Here is a 22,447-nt window from a genome sequence, read left to right on the forward strand (position 1 = left end):
TCCTTCTGAGACACCCACAACACATATATCCGTGCGCTTCATATTGTCTTTCAATTCCGTGAGTCCCTGCTCATATTTTTCCATTTTTTTTTCCTATAGTTTCTGTATCTTGTCAGATTTCAGATGTTCCGTCCTCCAGTTTTGAAATCCTATGTTCTGTCTCTCGAAATCTACCATTGTAGGTTTCCATTGTTTTTTTCATCTCTTCTACTGAGTCTTTCATTCCCGTAAGTTCTGTGATTTGTTTTTTCAGACTTTCAGTTTCTTCTTTTTGTTCTTTCCTTGGCTACTTTATATCCTCCCTCAATTCATTGATTTGGTTTTTGATGAGGTTTTCCATGTCTGTTCGTACATTCTGAATTAATTGTTTCAGCTCCTGTATATCATTTGAATTGTTGGTTTGTTCCTTTTACTGGGCTATAGCTTCAATTTTCCTAGTGTGATTTGTTATTTTTGCTGGCATCTAGGCATTTAATTACCTTAATTAGTTTATTCTGGAGATTGCTTTCACTTCTTTTATCTAGGGTTTTCTTGCTGGATGAATTTGTTGTCTCTCTGTTCTTTGACATTCCGTTCAGCTTTATCTGGACCTTTAGCTTAAGCTTTGTTTAACAGAGGAGAATTTTTCACTTCTTGTTTTCTTGTTTCTTGCCCTGCTTGTGTGGTGTCTTCCCCCCACACACACACTTAGGAGGGTCTACTTAGATATTATAGACCCCAACCAGATTTTCCCAGACCAAACTGGCCTCCTATCAGGAGGAAAGAGTCACCTGCATCAGTTTTCCCTGAGGGGAGACCCAGCAGGTTGACAGACTTTCCTGTGAAGTCTCTGGACTCTGTTTTTCTTATCCTGCCCTGTGTGTGGTGCTTGTCTGACTGCAGGTCCCACCAGCATAAGATGATGCAGTACCTTTAACTTTGGCAGACTCTTCCTGCTGGGAGCGTGGTGGAGACAGAGGAGAGGTTGTAGGCTGGTTTTAATGGCTTCAAATTACCAAGCCCTGGTGTCTGAATTCCTTGATGGAGGGATTCCACCTGAGTTAGGCTTCACCCCTTCCCTGGGAAAGGCACAGGCTCTAGACAAACCCCCAAAAGAGCTCACTTCTGCCTATGTCTGAGGCAGTTGCAGCCTGAAAAGTCCTGCCGCTCTATCCAGAGGTACTCAAGACTTTGTAGATACACATCCACAAAAACCTCTGTTTCCTTCTTTTTTCCCCCCCTTTTTCTGTTAGTCCTGCCCCCTTGGCGCCGGGGCAAAAATGATCAAGCTCTGCTTTGGTCAGGTTCACCTAAGCTGGGGGCCTATTTTTAGTAGTCAGAATTTGTTAATTAGTTCCACAATTGGCGTTTGATTGTGCCCAGTCCCTGCTGCTGGTAAAGTCCTTTCCTTTCCCCTCTGGGAAGCGGCCTGTGGGGGAGGGACGCTGGCCACCGTAGCAGCTTTGGGAACTCACGGTTCGGGGAGGTGCTCACAGCTGGTCCAGACTGGGGTACACTGTGTGTCTGGTCACTGATGTGTCCCCAGGAGCTGTTCTGTATCGTTTCTGGTTTTTTAGTGGTTGTTCTGGAGGACGAACTAAAACGCACACGTTATTAAGCCGTCATCTTGACCCGGAAGCCATGCTAAGTGTCCTTTTATGTTTTCGCCTTAATGGTTTTGATGAGATATAATTGTATAACTTCATGATTTAAAGTCTGTAATTTGATAGCTGTTGACCTATGTATACACTTGTAAAAACATCACCACCATCAAAAAAATGAACATAGCCATCATTCTAAATGTTTCCCTATGTTCTTTTGTAATCCCTCCCTCTTCTCACCCTGCCCATTCCCCAGTCAACCATTATTATGCTTTCTGTCACTACTGATTCATTTATATTTTCTAGAATTTTGTAGAAATGGGATCATACAGTATGTACTTGTTCTTGTTTGCCTTATTTCACTCAGCCTAATTATTTTGGCATTCATCTATGTTTTTGCTTGCATCAATAGTTCATTCCTTTTTATTGCTGAGTAGTATTTTATTGTATGAATATACTTCAATTTGTTTATCCATTCACCTACTGATGGACATTTGGGTTGTTTCCAGTATTTTAACTATTAGAAATAAAGCTGTTATAAAGCTTCTGTACAGTTTTTGCATGAACATATGCTTTCATTTCTTTTTGGTAAATACCTTGGTGTGGAATTGCTAGTTCATATGGTAGCTGTATCTTTTAACTTTTGAAGAAAGTTCCAAACTGATTTTACAGAGTGATGGTATTATCTTACATTCCCAAAGTGATTGTACCATTCTACATTTATATTTTTTTCTTCTCACTAGCTGGACATTTTCCTGAGTTCGGTCAATAGTAAAAGCTTATTTCCTCTAGATAAGCAAGCACAACCTCCATGAAGCTAGGTCTCCAATTTGTGCCCGCGGTTACCATCTTCCCCTGAAACTTCAACTCTGCAATGAGCTAATCACCTATTTTGTTAGTGTTTTTATGAGTCTATGCAGGCCCAGAACTCCATCGGTTGCCTTAACTCAGTTCCTCTGAGGGATCCCAGGGTAGACCTGCTTCCTTACATGATCTAGACCTATTGTGAATAAACCTTTTTTGATTCTCTTCAATTATTCTGGCACACGATGAAACATTTACAAAGACTTTGCCAAATACCAAAGGAGACAACAAGGATGATGAACACTAAGAAGAAGAACAGGTTTCTGATCCCCACAGAGCTAGTGTACCCCCAGGAACCACAGCCCTCCCCCACAGACAAAGGAGGCGGGTGTCATGAGATAGGTACCCTGTCTCCACTCATGGTTAGGAAGAGGGATCCTGATTGACCTCCAGCAAGTTAACTTAATTTCTTTGAATCTGTTTATGTGTGAACTGGGCACAAAACCAGGACCCACCTTGGAGCATTCTTTGAAAAGTAAATAAGTATTTAAGTGTTTGACTCATATTAAAAACTTGGTAAGTATTAGATTTGATAAGTATCTTAACCACATAAAACACCCTATTCTCAGTATAATCCTCAAGTATGTGTATTACTCTTTATTCCCTATCTGGTCCTATAATGCATTAATCCTAAAAATTTTTCACTGGTTTTCTCCTCTCTCCTGTCCTCACTCTCTTCTGTAATCTGCTTAAATACTATGGAAATTTATTGCATCTACTCTCCACTTTCTTATCTTTCCTTTACTTTAATCACTGCTTCATAGAACTTATAAGTCAGCAAGAAAGTGCATATTAACTAAACTATTGTAAATGTTGAGAGGTTCAAGGACTAGGTCTTTGAGCTTTTGTTCTATTTCACCCAGTGTTCATGTCTTAAATCCCATTCATATGCTGGGATATTCTCCCAAACTCTAGATTTGTATATCTAGCAGCCTACTCAATGTTACCACTCCAATTTCTAAAAGATAACTCAATATAACATGTCTAGAGCCAAACTGCAAAACTTGCTGTATCTAAACCTTCTTCATTTCAGCCAGAGGTGAGCTCAGCCTTCTAGTTGCTCAGAGCAAAATTTTCAGTCATTCTTGCCTCCTCTCTTTCTCTCACAGATCACATCCAATCTAGCAGTATGACCTATTGGATTTATTTTCAAAAATAGGTCCAGAACCCAACCACTGTTCTTTATTTCCATGGGTATTCATTTTCTCTAATGTACCATTACCTTTCATCTTGATAATTGCAATAATGTTCCCCCTCTTTTCATCCTTGACTCCCTACAGTCAAAATTCTCAAGACAGCAGCCACAGTGATCCTTTCAAAATATTAGTCGTGTCATGCTGGCATTCTGCTTCAAATCTCACTCAAAACAAAAGCCAAAGTACCCACAATAGCTTAGAAAGCCTCTAAAATCTGTTTTCCTCACTCTGCCTCCACCCATTTCTTTACCTTTCAGACTTTATTTCCCAACCTCTTCCTCTTCCCTCACTTTGTTTCATCCACACTGGCCTCCCTACTGCCTTGAAACAAACCATCCACAGCTCCTTCATAAGATCATTGCATAGAATATTCTTTTCTCAGATATCCTACTGACTTACTCCTATTTCCTTATGTCTTTATTCAAAAGTTACTTTTTCAGTGAGGTTTGCCTTGATTAACCTATCACAAATTGAGCCCTCCCCCCCAATACTTTCAATTACATTTTTCTGTTTTATGTCCCTCTTTAGCATGTATCACTATCTCATAAACTATATATGTTGCTGTTTATCTTCTTTATTATCTTTTTCCTCCACTAAAATGTAAGCTCCGTGAAAAGGAATTGTCTGTTTAGTTCACTGTTATTTCTTCATTGCTTAGAAATACACTTGGTATGTCGTAACTCTCAATAAACATTTGTTGAATAAATAAATGAATACATGAATGAATGGAAGGGAAATTCTTTCATCACATTGATTCTTAGACGTATGTTCTCCTGACTTTTCTAAGGGCTTCGTAATATGACTATATCTAAAAGTTAACCTACTCTCATCCCTTTTGTTTTTCTGTATGGATGGGGAAATTCCCAAGGCACAGTTTAAAGCCAATAGAATGCCCAGAATGGAAAAGTATAAAAATAATTGCCACAGCACCTCCTCATTTTAAAATAATCATCTGTTTTAGAAGAGCTTCAAAGAAAATTTAAAACCCTCACTTGCAAACTATCAATCATGAGGAAGAATCAGTAGATACAACAAATGACAGAATTAAAACTCTAAGAATGTCATTTAATAAAAGTTTCAGATAGGGACTGTAAAATAAGAATACTTAAAATGATTAAAGAGACAATGGAAGAAATGGAAACTATAATGAAATAAAAGGGCATTCTAAAGCAAATTATTCCTTTGTCTTACAGGTATCTCTAGGGCCCTGAGCTCAGTTCTTTAGCTGCTTTTGACTCGACTCTCAGCCATAAAAACTACCCATCTAATCTGTGTGTGTTGGGGGGGGGTGTGTGTGTGAAACCCAGCAAATTCAAAGGAGAACATGGGACATTTGGAATCTGATTTTCAAAGAAATTTAGCTGAGGGTGTGAGCCACAAGGAATTCTGGTAGACTGTTTATTTTCTCATTGGTAACTTTGGCTGGACTGATTCAGGGATCTGGTCTTCCATTTATTCTCTGTACTTTTTTCCTTTAAGACATGTAACTTTGAGGAATGAACATATTCGATTATAAGTACTTTGTAGTTTGTTATGATTATGCATGTTTCCAGTGGCAGGTTAGCCAAATGGTGAACAATTGCATTTTCCAGAAAGATCTAAAGCACATTAGAAAGGATATTACAGAAGATATATTTTCATATTCATATTTCATATTCAGGGACATGCATTTTCTCTGCCTTTGTCACTGAAAGAGAGTGAATGTCGTAGGGGTAGATGTGGGGATGGGTGGCTATACTGGCAAGTGAACAATTATCTTGCAGAACAGTCTTTCCAAATATTAAAATATATACCTGGAACAACAACAACAAAAAGTACCTGTCTAATTTTACAGATTCTATCTCCTCAGTTATCCCTTCCTTTATTCTTTAAATTAATCATTTTTGTAGCATTTATTATATTCCAGTACTTTGTTAGGCAATGGGGAGACAATGGTGAAAAGACAGGCATGGTCCCTGCTTTCATGGAATATCCCATCCAGCAAGGAAAACACATAGATTAAATATATAACAATGTGGTAGGTGTTGTGAAAAGGAAAATATATTATGTGCTAAGGGAGTCAGTCAAGGGTCTGAACCCAGTCTAGGGTATCAGAAAATAATGTTTCTCAAATTGATCCCTGCCTTTGTTTCAACCACCATCACCCTAGTAAGACACTCATTACCTCTTCTTCCCCCATCATTCTCCATTATCTCCAACACCGAGCATATTTTTCTTGATTAAACACTTATTGGCACTGCCCAATTAAAGTTTGGCCACAACCGTTTCAACCTTGTTTTCCATTATTCCTCAAACACATTTCATGTTTTCCTACCTTTTTACTTTTTCTCATGCTACTTCCTTTGGTAAAATATGTGTTTCTTGTTCTGATCTGTTCTCTGAAGCCCAACTCAAATTTCCCCTCTTATAGAAAGCTTGCATCCACCACTCCAACTCAAGGTCTAGTGGATAGTATCTAAATATGTAGCACTTGTCCCTTCATTCCATTTATTCTTTTAAATGATGTTTCTTGTGCGATTACATCTTGTCTTAAAGATAAAGGCATTAAGGCCCAGACAAGTTTTGAAAATCTAGATGCAGGTAAGGGGCAATCCAGGATTCAAAGCCTAATACTTTGAGGCAAATGACCTTGCATAAGTTACTGAATTTCCTCATCTCTTAAAATAAGGTAATAGTGTATGACCCAGGGTTTTTATGTGAGGATTAAATGAGAGTGTGTCATAACCTGTGGTATATTTATGAAGGTATTTGGCAAAAATTTAAAAAATAATAATTTTAATGTAAATTAGGAAAAATTGTACCTAGAATATAAACCATCAATTATCTTGCAATTACTTATTCTTGCAAAGGATAGGCTAAGCTTACTTAAAATTATGCCAAGAGTCACCACCAGAGAACCTCTTTTGTTGCTCAGAGGTGGCCTCTCTCTCTCTAAACCAACTCAGCAGGTGAATTCACTGCCCTACCCCCCATGTGGGACATGACTCCCAGGGTCAGGTAAATCTTCCTGGCAACATGGGACAGAAAACCCAGGATTCACTGGGACCCGGCATCATGGAACTGAGGAAGTCTTCTTGATCAAAAGTCTTCTTGAAGAGAGAAATGAGAGAGAAATAAAGTTTCAGTGGCTAAGAGATTTCAGAGTCAAGAGGTTATTCTGGAGGTAATTCTTATGCATTATATAGATATCCCTTTTCAGTTTACAGTATGTTGGATGGCTGGAGGGACATATCTGAAACTATTGAGCTGTGTTACAGTAGCCTTGACTCTTGAAGATGATTATATAATGATACAACTTTTACAATGCGACTGTCTGATGCTCCTTTTATCCAGGATGTGGACAGATGAGTAAGAAAATATAGATAAAAATAAATAAATAATAGGGGGGATAAGGGGTAAAATAAATTGGGTAGATAGAAATATTAGTGGTCAATGAGAGGGAGGAATAAAGGGTATGGATGTATGAGTTTTTTCTTTTTCTCTGTATTTTTTTTTCTGGAGTAATGCAAATGTTCTAAAAAATGATCATGGTGATGAATACACAACTACGTGATGATATTGTGAAGCCCTGATTGTACACCATGTGCGGACTGAATGTGTGTGAAGATTTATAAATAAAAATATTTTTCTAATTATCTTTCTTTTAGAGTTTCAAAATTTCTTTTCATTTTACTTTTTACTTTTACTAACATTATTCTTTTTCATTGTATGCATTTTTATGGTTACTCATTACTTATGGAAAATGATCATTGCTTTTGCTTATTTTGATACTCTTTTAAAGAAAGTTTATTAAAGGAAAAATGAGTTAAATTTAAAAAGTTGCCTAAGTAAACAACATCAGAAGTTGTATGTGGATATGACAAAAGTAGATGATGGTAAACACTGAGATAATACTTAAGCATTTATACTCAGTAGGCAAAATAATTTATATATCTCAAAGGCAAGATACTTCGTATAAGGAGGCTTAGTAGAAAGCTGACATACAGGAGACACCTAGCAAATCGTTGTTCTTCCCTTTTCTCCATGCTCAGCCATACAAATGATGCTACTATGGTATCTTTCTTTTTTGTATTGTGTATATTCTTTATACTGGAGAGAGGTTGCAGTTGATGGGAATTTCAGTAATGCTATCTACAATTGACATTTGCCCTGAGGATTTCAGCAGCTGCTGTTTCTGTTTTCTGTAGGTGGCAGAATGGAAAATGGGATGGTTTGTATGTTTTGGGTATTGTTTTCACTAGTGGGTCTCATTTTTAAGGAAAGAAAGAAAGAAAGAAAACTGATTTTTGAGTTGATTTTATTATTTTTTTTGGCAAAGATTGCCTATGCCTTTGAGGGGGCAGAATTGCAAAATATAAAAAAGAGGTGTAATCTCTTAGGCAATGAACAAATCTTATCGATTTACCTTTAGAAACAATATTTTTGAAGTAATTTAAAAACTTCTCACAGTGACGTTGATTTACCTCATATAGTATACAGATGAGTATGAAGTAAAAATATAAACAAAGAAGGTACAATGAATGCTTAATGTGTGTCTATATAGTGCCTTCTTTTCTTTTTGCCCAGCACTATGAAGCAACCTTATTCAAGTAATATGCTCATTCAGTTGTTCAATAATCCAACAAATAACTATTAATTTATTCAAAAATATGTATTGAGTGCCTGTCTTGTGCAAAGACCTGTGTAAATCACTGAGGAAACAAAAAATAAACACAGCATGGCACTTTTCTTGAATTTTTCAGTTGTCTGTGGTGAAACATAAGTTCAAATAAATGTAATGAGTTAAATCCGAGCTATCTACAAAGTGCTATAGGAGTCATAGAAGAGAGTGTGACTCTATCTGGAGGGTTCGGGAAAGGTTTCATAGTGAATTATTAAGTCAAGTCTCAAAAAACATGTAAGGATTTGTCAAACGGAGAATGACAACGAACAGAAAGTGACTGCAGGTAGACAAAGTAGCAAGATGTAGGTATATAGAGTATGTCAGGGGAATAGAAAATTATGTTGTGACGACCCAAAGGGATGGTACAGCAAGGTTGCAACTTCATATAAATGGCTACTGGAAAAAGATCATAGTCTTACAGATCAATTATTGGGTGGCGAATAGCATGAACTATTAGGTTATTTAAGCTTAAAGGGAATTTGGAGATCGATCATGTAATTCAACATCATAATTTATAGCCCAGAGTTAATCTAATTGGTAGAAATGCAATTAAAACCAAGAGTATTGCCTCCCCCGCCTCCATAGATGGGAATAAATCCCTTGTTAAGTCAGTGAAAATCCTAGACTACTTAATTGATTAGAGAAGTTAAATTAGGAAATGATAACGTTCAGCTAGAAAATTCATAGAAAAGTTCACATTCCAAAAGTGCCAGAGTAGTGTTCTCGAGCACTAATCTTGCATGGCATGCTTTGGGAAGGCATATCCATTTGAAGACACTGAACTGTAATTTCTAAGTTACAGAGTTATTCAACTACCCATCCTTCAGCCACACGTAGCTCTTTTAGAAATGCTATTACCCTGTTTACTGCGCTGCCTTTTATAGTCATAAGTCAAGTATTTCATGTTCAGTTAGAGATCCACTTTTTCTTGGCCTGATTTGATGTTCTACTTCGTTCTCTACCTATGCCCACTTTGCAATACCTTTCTTTGGATAGTCATTGCCCTATCAGTCTAAATCCTCAGTTGAGCAAAACTTAATTTTAAGCATGTGGGAAAATCACAGAATGTTGGTTCAGAATTATTATATAAATTCAGGATGCATTTGAGTTGTTCTTTTTGTGAGAGATCTGTAAGATGAAGAGAGACTCCGAGAAGCCTCAAAGAAAAATGATAAGAAATATAAAGAATATATCCATTGAAAGCTTTTAAATTTATGAAACATTTATAAAAGAGATTGGAAACAGATTTTTTTTCATAAAAAGCATGAAAAAAAATAGGAAAGGGCTTAAGGAGTAAGAGGGTAGACTTTCCTAAAAGTAAAATACAAATGTAAGGGAGTTGAACATTATTATTTACTTCTGCATAATAATAAGGCCGTGTTATCTATTGGGACTATTGTGGGTTTATCTTCCCTGGGCATTAGGGGATGAATAAAAATAAAGTGCAGCATAATTTTTTTTTGCACCCATATCATGTGTCAGGCACTGCTCTAAATAGTTTTTGTGTATTATCTAACTTGATGCTCATTATCAGCATAATGACATGGTTTCCATTATTATCCCTTTTATAAGAAATTGACATAACTTGTCCAAGGTCACAAATACAGTGTTAAAAATCTGTCTGACTATTAAAGTAGGGAACTAATTATTACAGTACCTTTTAAATAGTATTTTTAATTAGTTGACTTCTCAGAATCTCTTCCATGAAACATTTCGCTATAAATTCTATACATATCATTGTCCCACATGCTTTTTAACACTAAAACCTCATATGTAGACCAGTTAAACTCTCTGTAGTTTGTTTTTAGGTTAATTTAGATACACACCACTTTGACTTGCTTGGATTGGTAAAAATTAGAATCAGAGCTCTGAGTTCCTGAGCTGAGGCTACAGTGTCATAAAAGAAAGTAGATTTCAATAAAAGCCACTGGGGTGAGAGTGTGATATTTTGATGCTTATGCAGGGAAAGAAACTTGACTTTAGACTCACCAAAGGAGGAGAACTGAAACTGAGACCTCTGCATCAAACTGACAAGTTTAAAGAGTTCTTTCACAAAGGGACTTCTAAAAAACTTAAGTCATCAACCAAGGGAACTAACAAGGAAGTGCATTTCTATTATGAGTGGGGAATAAATATGTGAGCAGAATATTCCCAAGCCTAAAATTTAACATGAACCTACTCTTGGATAGTGGAATTACGGGCAACCCATTGAAGGATGTGCAAATCTATTCTGTACCAATATTTTCATAACTGAAGGTCTCTGGGACCTCTACTCATGCCTGATGTACGGTTTTGCTAGAGAAGAACTTAGAATGACAATGAGTAGCAGAAACCATCCTACCATGAGTAGAAACAGCAAGATTATACTTCCACGAAAATTAGGTAATAAGAGTTTCATAGAGACCACAAAGTAGCTGTACTGTTTTAATTAATATGACAGAGGAAGGCATGAAATGATAGCAAGAGATAGAATACAATAGTTATAGTCTAGGTGGATTTTAAAAAGAAATATATCATTTCTAAAAATTAAAATATATGTATAACAGTTCATTAAAAGTAAACACTCTGTGAACAGGTAAAATAATAGCTAAAATCTTAAATTAAAGTTAGTAATTAGAATACAGATCTGAGTACATAACTCTGAAAGCAGTACAGAAAAGGAAGGAGAGAGGAAACAGAAGATACATGAAGCATTAAGATGGATAGAATGAAATAATCTAGGAAAAATCTGACAGGATTTTAGAAAGAGAGAATAGACAAGATGAACAAGAAGAAGTATTAGAATAGAGATAATGATTGAGACATTTTAAAGAATCATATTGAGTCCCAAGCAGGCTTAAAAAAAGAAATATTGTCGTGAAAATGCAGTTGAACGCAAAGAAAAAACTTAAAATAAACCACAGAAACAGACACATTTCTTATAATAGAGAAATTAGATTGACAGCAGATATCTCATCATAAAGGAATAGCTCCCAGAAGATAGAGAACTAATATCTTCAAAGTGTTGAGGGAAAATTACTGTCCATCTATAAATATCTAATTTTCTATGCTGTCATCCAAAGTCTAAGGTGAATATGAATCTTTTCAGGAAAAAGATAAAAAGATTGAGCATGTTTAACCATCACAGACATTTGCAGAAGGAAGTACTAAATTATGTACATCAGTAAAAAGGAAATTTAATCAGGAAAAAGATAAAAAGATCGAGTATGTTTAACCATCACAGACATTTGCAGAAGGAATTGCTAAATTATGTGCATCGGTAGAAAGGAAATTTAAGACAGAAAGACAGGGTAGAATGTTGAAAATAATGATGAGACAACAAATTTGTAATCTGTGGGAGTTATTTTTAAAGAATCTGTGCAAGTTATTTTAAATAAACCTTCACTGTAAACTAATAATAATAGGGATAACAATAATGATTGCCAAGTAGAAATGTTTGATTTTGGTAGGGATGAACAAACTAGAACTAAAATGCTGTAAAAAATTGAGAATATTGGGGATAGTCTTAAAGTGGGGTGTTCAATCGTAAAAATTTATGAAAATTAGCCCTTCATATATTAAGATTTATATAAAGCATAGTAATTTAGAAAACAGGATGTTGGCACAGGTAATAAAAAAAGAACACTCAAAACAAGAGCCCAGAATTAAATGCATACACATATGATCTAGACATAAGACACAGGTGGCATTTATAAGTCAGTAAGGAAAAGGAGTAACTTTCATATGTAATAACAAAAAAAACATAATTCATTAAACAATGCTGAGACAACTTGTCATATATATGAGAAAAATTAGATTCTTATCTCACACCATAAATTAAAAGGAAGAAACAGTTGAAAATTTGTTTGTGAAAAGCAAAAAGTTATATAAGATAATATATTTATGCCCTTTGGATAGTGAAACATACTGTAAGACACAAAAATGTATAAATAGAAAGGAAAACAATGATAAATTTGAGTACATTTAAATTTTTCCAAAGACTATGAGATAAAATATGAAAGAAACTTAAAAGACAAGTCAGTCTTGGAGCAGATCTTTTCAAAGCGTGTTAATAAATAAAGGATTGTTGTCCAGAATACTTGAAATACCACTTGAAAAAAAAGAAAACAAAACCCAATTTTAAAATGGCCAAAAGCTAAGAAGAAAGGGCAGCTCAAATGGCCAATAAACATAGGAAAAGATGCTAAGTCTCACTAGTGGACATCAAAACTACAAGGAAATAACACTGTGTATTATGTTTGGGAAAAACTAATACATTTGATTTTACTGAATGCCATCTAGAATAAAGACTTCTATAAATTATGAATAATGTAAATCGGAGAACAGTTTTTTGTACAATGAAGCTAAAGATGGGCACATCCTACGATTCACTGATTACATTTTGAGGAATCTAGTCTAGAGAAAGTTGTGTGTGCTTAATGAAAAAGGGACACAAGCGTTTCTGAGACTTGTTTTGAGATGAATGTGAAGTGGGATGGGGTGGGGAGAATTTGACTTTATTATGAAGATTTTATTTATAAAAATAATCTGAATCAAATATGGCAAGGTATTAATATTCATAAAATCTAAGTGATAGGTACATTGGTGAGTGTTGTATTATTTTCTTTATATTTCTGGGTGCTTAAAATATGTCATGAAAGAACATTTAAAAGAAAGTACATATGAGACAATCAACTTTGAAAAAGTACTTTTGATGATTTTAAGAGAAGAGAAAACGAGTAAGGTTTAGCCCATGTGTGTTCAGAGTCATAAGGCTTATTAACTGGAGTGACTGAAAATATTTTTCCACATTTGTCCATGTCTGGCTGTCTCTTTGGGGTGGAGATATATCTGTCCATAACTGGGCCAGGTTGTACACATTGACTCTCATACACACAGTAATTTTCTGTTGTTCATAAAGATAAAGCCTACAGGAATATTTAGCTATTTCTTTGCTTTTTTATGTACATGGGCATTAATTATTGCACTTTTTCCAACTAACATTTATTATTGAACGTATATCATATAGAACCAAAGGACAGTTGGTAATTTTCTTTCTGAGCTCCCAAGCTGTTTTTCACACATTCGTTGTAATACTATCCTGCATTGAAATATATTTCTTTACACATCTGTGTTCTCAACTATATAGTGCTCTTTGAGAGGAGAGATCATATTTTATTCTTTTGGGGTCCCCAGTGTTTAATGTGTGGTAAATTATTTAATACATTTTGTGGAAAATATGCTTTACCTTTTTAATCATGCAAATAATACATGACTATGTTCTCATTGTAGAAGACTCAAATAAAACAAAATATATACACCACAATGCAACCATTTTCATCTTTCCCTTTCCACTACCTTCTAGATAGGTAACTAATATCAACAGCTTGATGTTCCTGTCAATTGAAATTAAATATTTTTATTTCCTTTTAGTCATAATACTATAGCTGCTGCTTAATAAAGGACTAATATCAAATGTTAGCCAAAGGTTTATCAAAAGTACAAGTAAAAAAAAGCTTTTAATATATATTGATGTTTTATTATCTTGTTTATGCTTTGTATATATAAATTTTTTTCTTTATGCCCCATATATATATATTTTCCTTGAGTCTTTTAGATGCTTTTCATGATACCAAATATTAGTCTCCAGGGTTTAATTTTTACATTTTTTTACTAGTACCTATGTTAATTTAGGTGATTTTTAAAAGAAAATATGTGCCAGGCAAAAAATGCAGTTGCGTAATATTTAATTGCTTGGTTGCATTTACCTTAAGAATTCTGAGGAGGTTCGCACAGTATGTGTGTTGAGGCATGAGCCCCAAAGCTGCTTAAAAGGATTAATGTTGCAGCTCAAACTCAGCTGCATTGCTAGGCTTCTGTCATATGAGAAGTATTAAAAATGAAATTATAAAATAAAAGATCTGTCCAGGTACTAATGATATACAGATGGAAAATGTCTGAAAAATTTGTTTTCCCTATATGGCAGAGCTGCAAAAGTTATTTATCTCAATCAGCAAAGCAATGGTTATAGACTATTAGGATTTACTGTAGGCAGCTGCCTCCCTCATTATAGCAGACACATCTGCCCACAGAGAACCCAGGAAAGAAGGTTGTATAAATATGGCAATGATTTCGTTTCATTGACATGGTACCCACCTTTCAAACAACTTTTACAACCGAAATGTATATATATGTTTCTATTGGCTCTTCCAGCCTTTCCAAGTTTGTGGACTTTCCTACTTTGTCATAGAGGCATTTGACAAATGTATATTGAATCCTTACATTGTGCTAAGCAATGTGCATAAAATAAGCATGGATTCTGACTACAGTGTCCCACCACACACTGCCTTCTCTATCTCCAACTGCTTATTCAAAGAACAAGAATTATTATTATTTCCAAGTGAAACTTTAGCTACTGGGGCCAATTTATTTTCTAAAGAATTCCGTCCTGTAAAAGTTTATAAAACCTTTGGGTCAGATGTGTGGAAAAAGCCATAAAAAGTTCAGCATAAGAGCAAAACAAATGAACGAAATGATCAAACATCAAGATCTCTCTAACTCTCAGTTTTAGGGACTTAGGAAAACCTATGCAGAGAGGTGATATTTTATAATCTGGACATTCCATCAGAGTTCATTGATTCCCCCTTGTGTTGGTTTGAAAGCTCAATGTTTTCTCACCTCTTTATTGTCTAAACTCACTCTTAAAATATTGAAAACAAAATGCCCTACCCAATTTAAGAGTAATTGGTTACCCCCCCTCCTCCATACACCTTATTCTATTAACTTAATACTCTTTCTACTGCAACATGTCTTGAGCAAATGTGTGCATAATGAATACCTTTAGCATGTTGGCACTATTAGGGTAATCTGTGATCCTGCTGAGAAGCTCTTTGAAAACTAAGCAGGAGTTATCATTTATTTATTTGTTGGATTTCTGTGGCACTTTTCCTCCAAAGAGCACAGGGTGTGATGTAGGGAACTTTGCACAGGGGTTGTCTGAGAGTGTCAAAAGGAAATGAAAGTAGAGCTTGTAGGAAGTTGAGAGCACAGAGCAAAAGAAACAGCTAATGGCAAAACAAAACCCTGGGTGGCAGCTAGGCACAACGAAGAAGGTAGCGGTTTTTGGGCTGTTTTCAAGGGTGTCAGATTGTTTTTTCCAGAACACTGAGTCATTGCACCACAGGTCAGTGCCTCTTTTGAACACTAGTTTTCTGTTCAATATATAGGCTCCCATGAAGACCCACAATCAAGGCATTAACTTATAGGGCTGGAAGGGACCTCAAAAAGCACCTGACCAATTCTCATAATTTATAGATGAGGAAAATCAGGCCCAGAGGGAACAAGGGAACAAAAATTAGAAGCAGAACCAGGGTTAGAATCCAGGACATTCATCTGTTCAACAAACATGTTGAATGGTTTGTGCTAAGCACTTTTAGACACAGGGGTTATTTTAATGAATAACAAGGATATGGTTTCTGACAGACAATGTCCTATCACACACAGCCTTGTTCTGCGTCTAACAGCCTACAAAGAACTCTAATATACCTTAGAATCCAGCATTCAGTTGACTTAGACCCAGGCCTAAAGTAATTTCTATTGAGAGGAGGGGACTCTTTTCTAAGTATCTTCAAATATTTGGCACTCTTTGTTTTATAGATGCTCATAGGGCAGTTCTATCAGACTAGCTGTGAAATATTTATTGGATTGGATCTTGTTTGTATGTCATTGGAAGGCAGGTTTTCCTTACCAATAGGAGCAGTTTATTTTTTTATTCCTTGGGAGGATTTGTAAAGGGGTTAAACAATATATTTCAATGGAGGAAACACTTGTCTCTTAAAATGGATTTTACCTTAAAAGTGCCTTGTGTGATAGTCTAAACCCTAATAAGATTATTGAAGGCAGAAACACCTAGTGGTAGAATCAAAAGTGAAAATTCCTTAAAGGAGCAGGGTTTAAGAGCTACCGTAAATCTACCTTCCCAAAGGTGATATTACAGTCATTCATTTAACACTGAGTATCACTAAAGAAAACCCTTGGTTTAAAAAGGAAAGAGCAGGTTAGGGGGGTAGAGAGAGAGAGACAGAGAAAGGGAGGGAGGGAAAGAGCGAGTGATAGAGAAAGAACTGTTCTATTTGAGTTTAAAGGTAGATTTAATCAACCCCCTCCCCCATCCTTCAATTTCCACATTGAAAATCTGTTCTGATAAGAGATGTTCCAGTAGCTTCAGAGAAAGACCAGTGAGTCCAGAAACTAAAGACCTTGTTCACACAGGCTTTCTGGGACACTCCACCCTGCTCACTTTGCCCCTGTCCCAGGCCAGTCTCCAGAGATAAGGGGTCTCCATAGCAAGCTGTGGATAAGCCTGGCCGATGGTCAGAGATGCGACTTTCTTTGGACCAGACGGAGTTGAGGAGGGGGCAAGGGAAGGATGCTTAGGTTTCCAGCGATTTGACAACGCCGTTAGTCATCTCGGAGGATGCCAGCGGGACTTGGGCTCTAGGGACACCTGTTTGTGCCTGCAGGGCCTGAGCCGTGGTTGTCCTGCCTCTCTCCCTGGTGCCTGGCAGCCCCTGTATTGGCTGATTTACCTGCGAGGCAGTATGTGGATCTGCCTTTACGCGGCCACAGCCGCCAGCACGTACTCTCAAGACCGAGGGAAGCCAAGCGAGGAGTGAAACTGCCGGAGCCTCGAGCACGAGGTGAGCTGCCTCGCGAGCCGCCTCCCGGGCGAGTTGACTGCGGCTTCTCCTCCTCCTGACACACATGGAGTTTGGTGGTGACGGTGCCGGAGAACTGCAGACAGACTCTTAGCCGACTGGATGTGTGTGAGCTGGCTACGAAGGCAGAGCTCCCGCTCCACCCGGACCTCCTGCTGGCAGGATGTAAATATACCTGCGGACTGGTCAAACAGGACTGCCTTTTCCCCCCAACCCCCTTCCTCCTCCCACCTTCTCCCTCTGCTAACCAGCATGAGAGGAGCTGAGAAAGCAACAGCCTGCAAGTGACAGCTACAGCCTGATTCCGTTTGTCTTTGAGCCGAGGTGGGAACTTGATTGTGCAGCAGCTTCATTGTGAATTCCTTCCATTGGCATCGCTATGTTTGCCTCTATCTGGTATGCCAAGAAGCTGGGTCGCAGGTTCGTGCACAATGCCAGGAAGGCGAAATCAGAGAAGGTAGGGAATGAGTGGGAATGAAGATTACCTTTGCGATTTACCAACTGGATTGCTGGTCTGAACACAGACGCAGTTGTTAATAGCTTGGGTTGAAAACCTGCCTCTCAGGATGATTGTGGCCCATGCCACTTAGAGAAGGGATAACTCTCTGTGCCTAGTTCACTTGGGAGAGGAATGTTTGGGGTTAAGCAGGATCATTGGCTATTCAAAATATTTGTTGAAAATCATCAATTGATTGAGTATCCCAGCAGAGATTTAATTTTCCTTTAAGTGACATAGGATGGAAACAATCAAGCAGCTGCAATTTTTGCTTGTTCAAGGAGCTCTCTGGCAAACTTGTTGCTATACCGCATGATTTTTATTGCTATGATCTTTGGCTCTAAAAGGGCCATTATAAATGCCTGAGCCTTTCTTCAGTACATGTACCTAGTGGGTGTCCTAGGAGCTCAGTTACATTGACCAGGATCCAAAGGGGAGCTTGGTACCTTTTCAAATCAACAAAACCATCATTTCAAAAGTGTTTACAATGAGTACGAATTATATTTATAATCAGATAGTCACGGGTATTTAGAGAGTGGCTTTGCATTTCTTTCATTCCATGTGACTAGATGTTTCCAGAGAGTTTCTAAATAGACTTCCTCATTAGTTTTATTTCTCTGTGAAATTAAAATGGCCTGTAAGTCCTGGGATGTATTACAAGTTTGGGGGGATAACAGAAGATGATGGCTTTCTGAGGCACTGGCCAGAAATTCTTATTTAAGGAATTGGTATCCAATTTGATAGGTGTTGGGGACACTTCTAAAGGTAACAGAATCCTGTGAAACTGAGATTTTCCGTCTTACTCTGAAGATTCTATCTTTGGCCCACTCTCCTTTCTGCCTTAAATCTGTTCATGTGGTTGACCCACAGATGTCTCTCCTGGCCTCTGGCACAGTCTTACCTCTCAGTCGTAAAGGTTTCTTCACTTTAAATTGCTGTTCATTCCTTCAGGATGGGAATGTTGATAAAATAAATAAGAATCCAGTGATAAACCATGATATTAATGTAGGGTGAAAAGAGAAAATAATACTGGGTTTCTTGTTTTAAGGTCATAGCGTTTTAGAATGTCCAGATCTGAGGATTGTAGAATGATGATTGACTGGTAATTTAATGTCACTTTGGCAAGGGGGTGGGTGGAAGTGAGAGTTGGGGTAGGTTTGGTCCCTTCCCCACTCTACATGTGACACATAAAAAGATTGCAAACCTAATGGCCACGTACCAGCACTATATATATTTTCACAATATATATTGAACAGTCTTTTGCTTCTCAAGCAATGTTTAAGGACAGAGACTTGTAAGTAGGTCTTTTATTGGAGCTAAATGTTTTGAAAAAGTGCCTTCTTCCTATGAAAATTATAGGTTGTATAGATGAAAGGACTGTCAGGCACCACAAATGGCTCTGAAAGCCACTGGGAGATAATGCCTTATACAAAATTAGTATGCACAGAAAAGTTGAATCTCCCAGTGCCACTTAATTCAGACTTGGCTTGAATGTGGGAACAACAGCTATATGAGATTCAATGTACAGAAATCAAAAGGATGTAAATCTAGCAAAGTTAACATGGGCTTCTGCTTCTTGAGTGTAGGAAAAAACTAGTAAGTGACCTCCAATATCTTTTCTTCATTTCAGTGATGTCTAATACTTACAATAAGCAAGAAAAAAAACACATTTGGTGGGGGAGGGCTTTAAATTCTTTATCTTACTGAAGGGGTAGGATACATTCACACAAGGAAATAAACATTGATGAACTGAAGTTTTTCTCTCTGAGTGATAAAGACCAAAGGAGAGGTTAATTCTGATGCCCTTCTGCCAGCCAAAAACCTAGGAAGAGTTAATTTTGAACACTGGGTGATGATAACCAAAATGAAAATACCATCTCTTTTTTTCATGGGATTTGTACCCAAGGAGTTTCTGGAATAAGTTAAAAGGTATGCTGCCTTGAACAACACAGACACACAATTAATGCTTATTGATTGGAAATAGATTATTTATTCTATGTATCTAATTTTATCACATGGTTTATTTAAACCAACTGTTACAAATTAATATTTTATCTAATTATTTCAGTAATATCCTTTGAGAAGTCAATTAACAAATAATACTTCAAGCTGAATTAATTTTTACTAAATATTCCTATAAAATAAGACACCATGTAGTTGCAAACACAGTAGGGGAAATAAAGTGCTGCTAATGATATGTTGTCATGCTTTATTATCAAATGTAGGAAGATATATAAAATAAGATCATTATTGAGTTTTATGTAGAGAATGACCAGTATGCTTAAATATAAAAGAACATTTGATAGATTCAGAGCAGATTTTATCAATAGGAGATAAATCTGTATCACGGACAGTGTTTTGTGATTTTGCTTTATTGCCCTCTGTAAATTTTGGCTTCATTTTACCAAAACAAAGCAGGTAATATCCAGTTTATTTCTTCTTCCTCTAATTAAACAACCTGCACCCATCTGAGCCTATCAGTCCTATTTTAGCCTTCAGGTATGATCTGGAAGTATTTTTCTCAAGGCTGTGGTTAATTGAAAAGCTAACTGAGAATAAACAAGCCTAAATGCCATTCCTAAACATGAGGTATGCCATATTCCTGGTTGCCTGGTCTACTGGTTTCCTTCATCCAATGCCAATATGATTCAATAGCTTCGTGCAATGTCAATCAGAATTATCGCAACAATAATAATATTAATGTTAGCTTCTCTTCACATACATTATGCATCAGTTGCTTTATTCAAATGGTTTCATTTACTCCTCACAGCATTCCCATAAGGTAGAAATTATTTTTTTCAATCAAACAATTGAGAGTCTTGAGTCCTAGAAAAGAGAGCAGTTATTCCAAGGTCTTGGGGCTAGTACTAAAGAGCTGGAATTTGAACCTGAGTCTGCCCCAGCAAGTCTAAAACACACTCTTTGAAATCCTAGCACTCTCTTCCATCCACCTATAATTCTCCTAACTCCCCTAACCCTGTCTTGTCCAAATAAGGATAACCATTCATTTTCTGATATTAGAACACTAAAGCCATAAGCTTCACAGAATCAAAGCTGGTAACCCTACCCTCTTTTTTCAGACAAGACTATACTTAAACCATCTTGAATAGAAACTTGTCTGACCTGTTGTTAAAAATGTTGCCCTCGTTGTCCTCTCCAGTTGAATAAGTATAGCAAGCCATTATCTTGGCACTTACTATTCATTTTATATAGCTAGTGATTGTCATAACACCATAACCTAAAATTGGCATTTGCATTCATTGCTTATTCCTATAGAAACCAAATATGTCTTTGTTCAGAAAGGACCTAAAGGCTTTGTAATTGTAAATGTGCTCTCTTTTTAGAGTGAGTCAAAGATGTTAGGTGATTCACATTGCTTTTCTAAAAAAAGAAAAGCAAAAGACTCTTTGTTATTCCTTCATTAAAAAGACAGTTTATGCATATCAACCAATTTTGTGAACTAAATTTTTAAAAAGTGAGAATCTGAAATCAAGACTGCCTGGCTACTATAGAATACCTCCATTCAAATAATTATTCCTTCTTTTGACTCTGTATAATTATTTCAGAAGTTAGTGTACTACTTTTATGCTGCTTGTCCAATTTCAACTTAAATTACTTCATTTAGTTAGCTTTATGATGAATTGAAATGTAATTTTTGCTGAAATAATAATATGCCAGAGTATTAAAACACTTGAGATTGTGAATCTTCACTCAGCCATCAGCAAGCTTTTGATTCTTTAATTTATTTTTGTTTTTTAAATTGTTACATTTACTTATTTTTCTTTAACTCATACAATAAGAAAAGTGGAGGCAGGATGTATTTAGAAAAGACTGACATCATTATTTGTCATCGAATAGGCACAACTATGGATGAGTTTGGGAGTGATGTATAATCCACAAGTGAAGAACTGAGCCCAAATATCCTGACGTGAAACCATATTCACCTTAGAAAATTCTTTAAGAATCAATACACTGGTTCTACCCTCCTCTCCATCTAAGCCAAACACATTAATTCAATCTAAACTGAAATGTAAGGTAACTTAATAATGGATTTTCTGGCAGTATGGTCAGAGATAGAGAATGATGTCCTGGGTGATCATGGAATAGTATAAAGAACACTGAGCTATCTAACTTGGACCCAATCACCTGACTTCTCTGAGCCTCAGTTTTCTCTTCTGTCAGATGAAAGTACAAGTTCACTTTTGCCTCATTGTCCTCTGGATAAGAGCCATATCCCTTAACATGGCAAATAAGGCCCATCATGATATGGTCTTTGCTTTCTTCTCTGCCTTCAAAACCTGGTCCTTCTTCGTTGCCTCTCTAACTCCAGCATACTGAAGTACTTTCCAATCCTTGCATGGACCATGCTCTCTCTAGTTTACCCCGCTCCCTCTGACTAGCAGATCACAGCATAGCCTTACCCCTGACTAATTCTTTTCCCACTTAAGTGACATAACCATCATCAGGGGCTATCTCAAGCCCAAGAGAGTCTTACCTAGGCTCCCACAGCAGCTTTTACATTGATTGTAATCATTTTTATTTCTTTATATTTCTTGTTAAAATGTGGAACCTCTGAAATGAAGGACTGTTCATTCTGGATCACCATTTTATGTTTAGGGCCTAGCAGAATGCCTGACATATGGTTGTCCCTTATATCCTATTTCATTGATTCTAGGTGGTCCTCAATTGTGGGGTGATCAGTGTTTCGTGTGTAACTAAGAAAAATGATTGCCAAGTGAGCTGCAGTACATCATAAGTTGCAAGATGCATCCTGATTTCAGAGATGTTAAAATGCGAAAAAAATGTGCATTTTAACAATCAGTGAAGTATTCATGTGCTGAAAGAATGAATGGATTTATCTTGAGGATAAAATGAGTTAATATAAGTAAAGTGCTTAAAATGTTATACTTGCTATCAAATTACTTTATTTGTAAAGCGTAATAATTTGCGTA

General features: G+C 36.6%; 1 protein-coding gene and 1 long non-coding RNA gene across 12 annotated transcripts in view; one reads left to right on the forward strand and one right to left on the reverse strand.

The window, feature by feature from the left end:
- The window catches only part of LOC143643427 (uncharacterized), a 38,943-nt gene extending 21,803 nt beyond the window's left edge, over positions 1-17,140 (reverse strand). Inside the window, exon 1 of one of the 2 annotated variants that reach the window (XR_013156273.1) lies at positions 16,871-17,135. This is a non-coding gene — a long non-coding RNA (uncharacterized LOC143643427). Of the gene's footprint in view, positions 1-16,870 lie in introns of both variants that reach the window. The other variant, XR_013156272.1, reaches the window with a different exon arrangement.
- DLG2 (discs large MAGUK scaffold protein 2) overlaps positions 1-22,447 on the forward strand; it is a 2,206,106-nt gene that overhangs the window by 1,239,385 nt on the left and 944,274 nt on the right. The window lies entirely within an intron of this gene.

This window comes from Tamandua tetradactyla, chromosome 8, assembly GCF_023851605.1.
Source record: "Tamandua tetradactyla isolate mTamTet1 chromosome 8, mTamTet1.pri, whole genome shotgun sequence".
Classification (NCBI taxonomy): domain Eukaryota; kingdom Metazoa; phylum Chordata; class Mammalia; order Pilosa; family Myrmecophagidae; genus Tamandua; species Tamandua tetradactyla.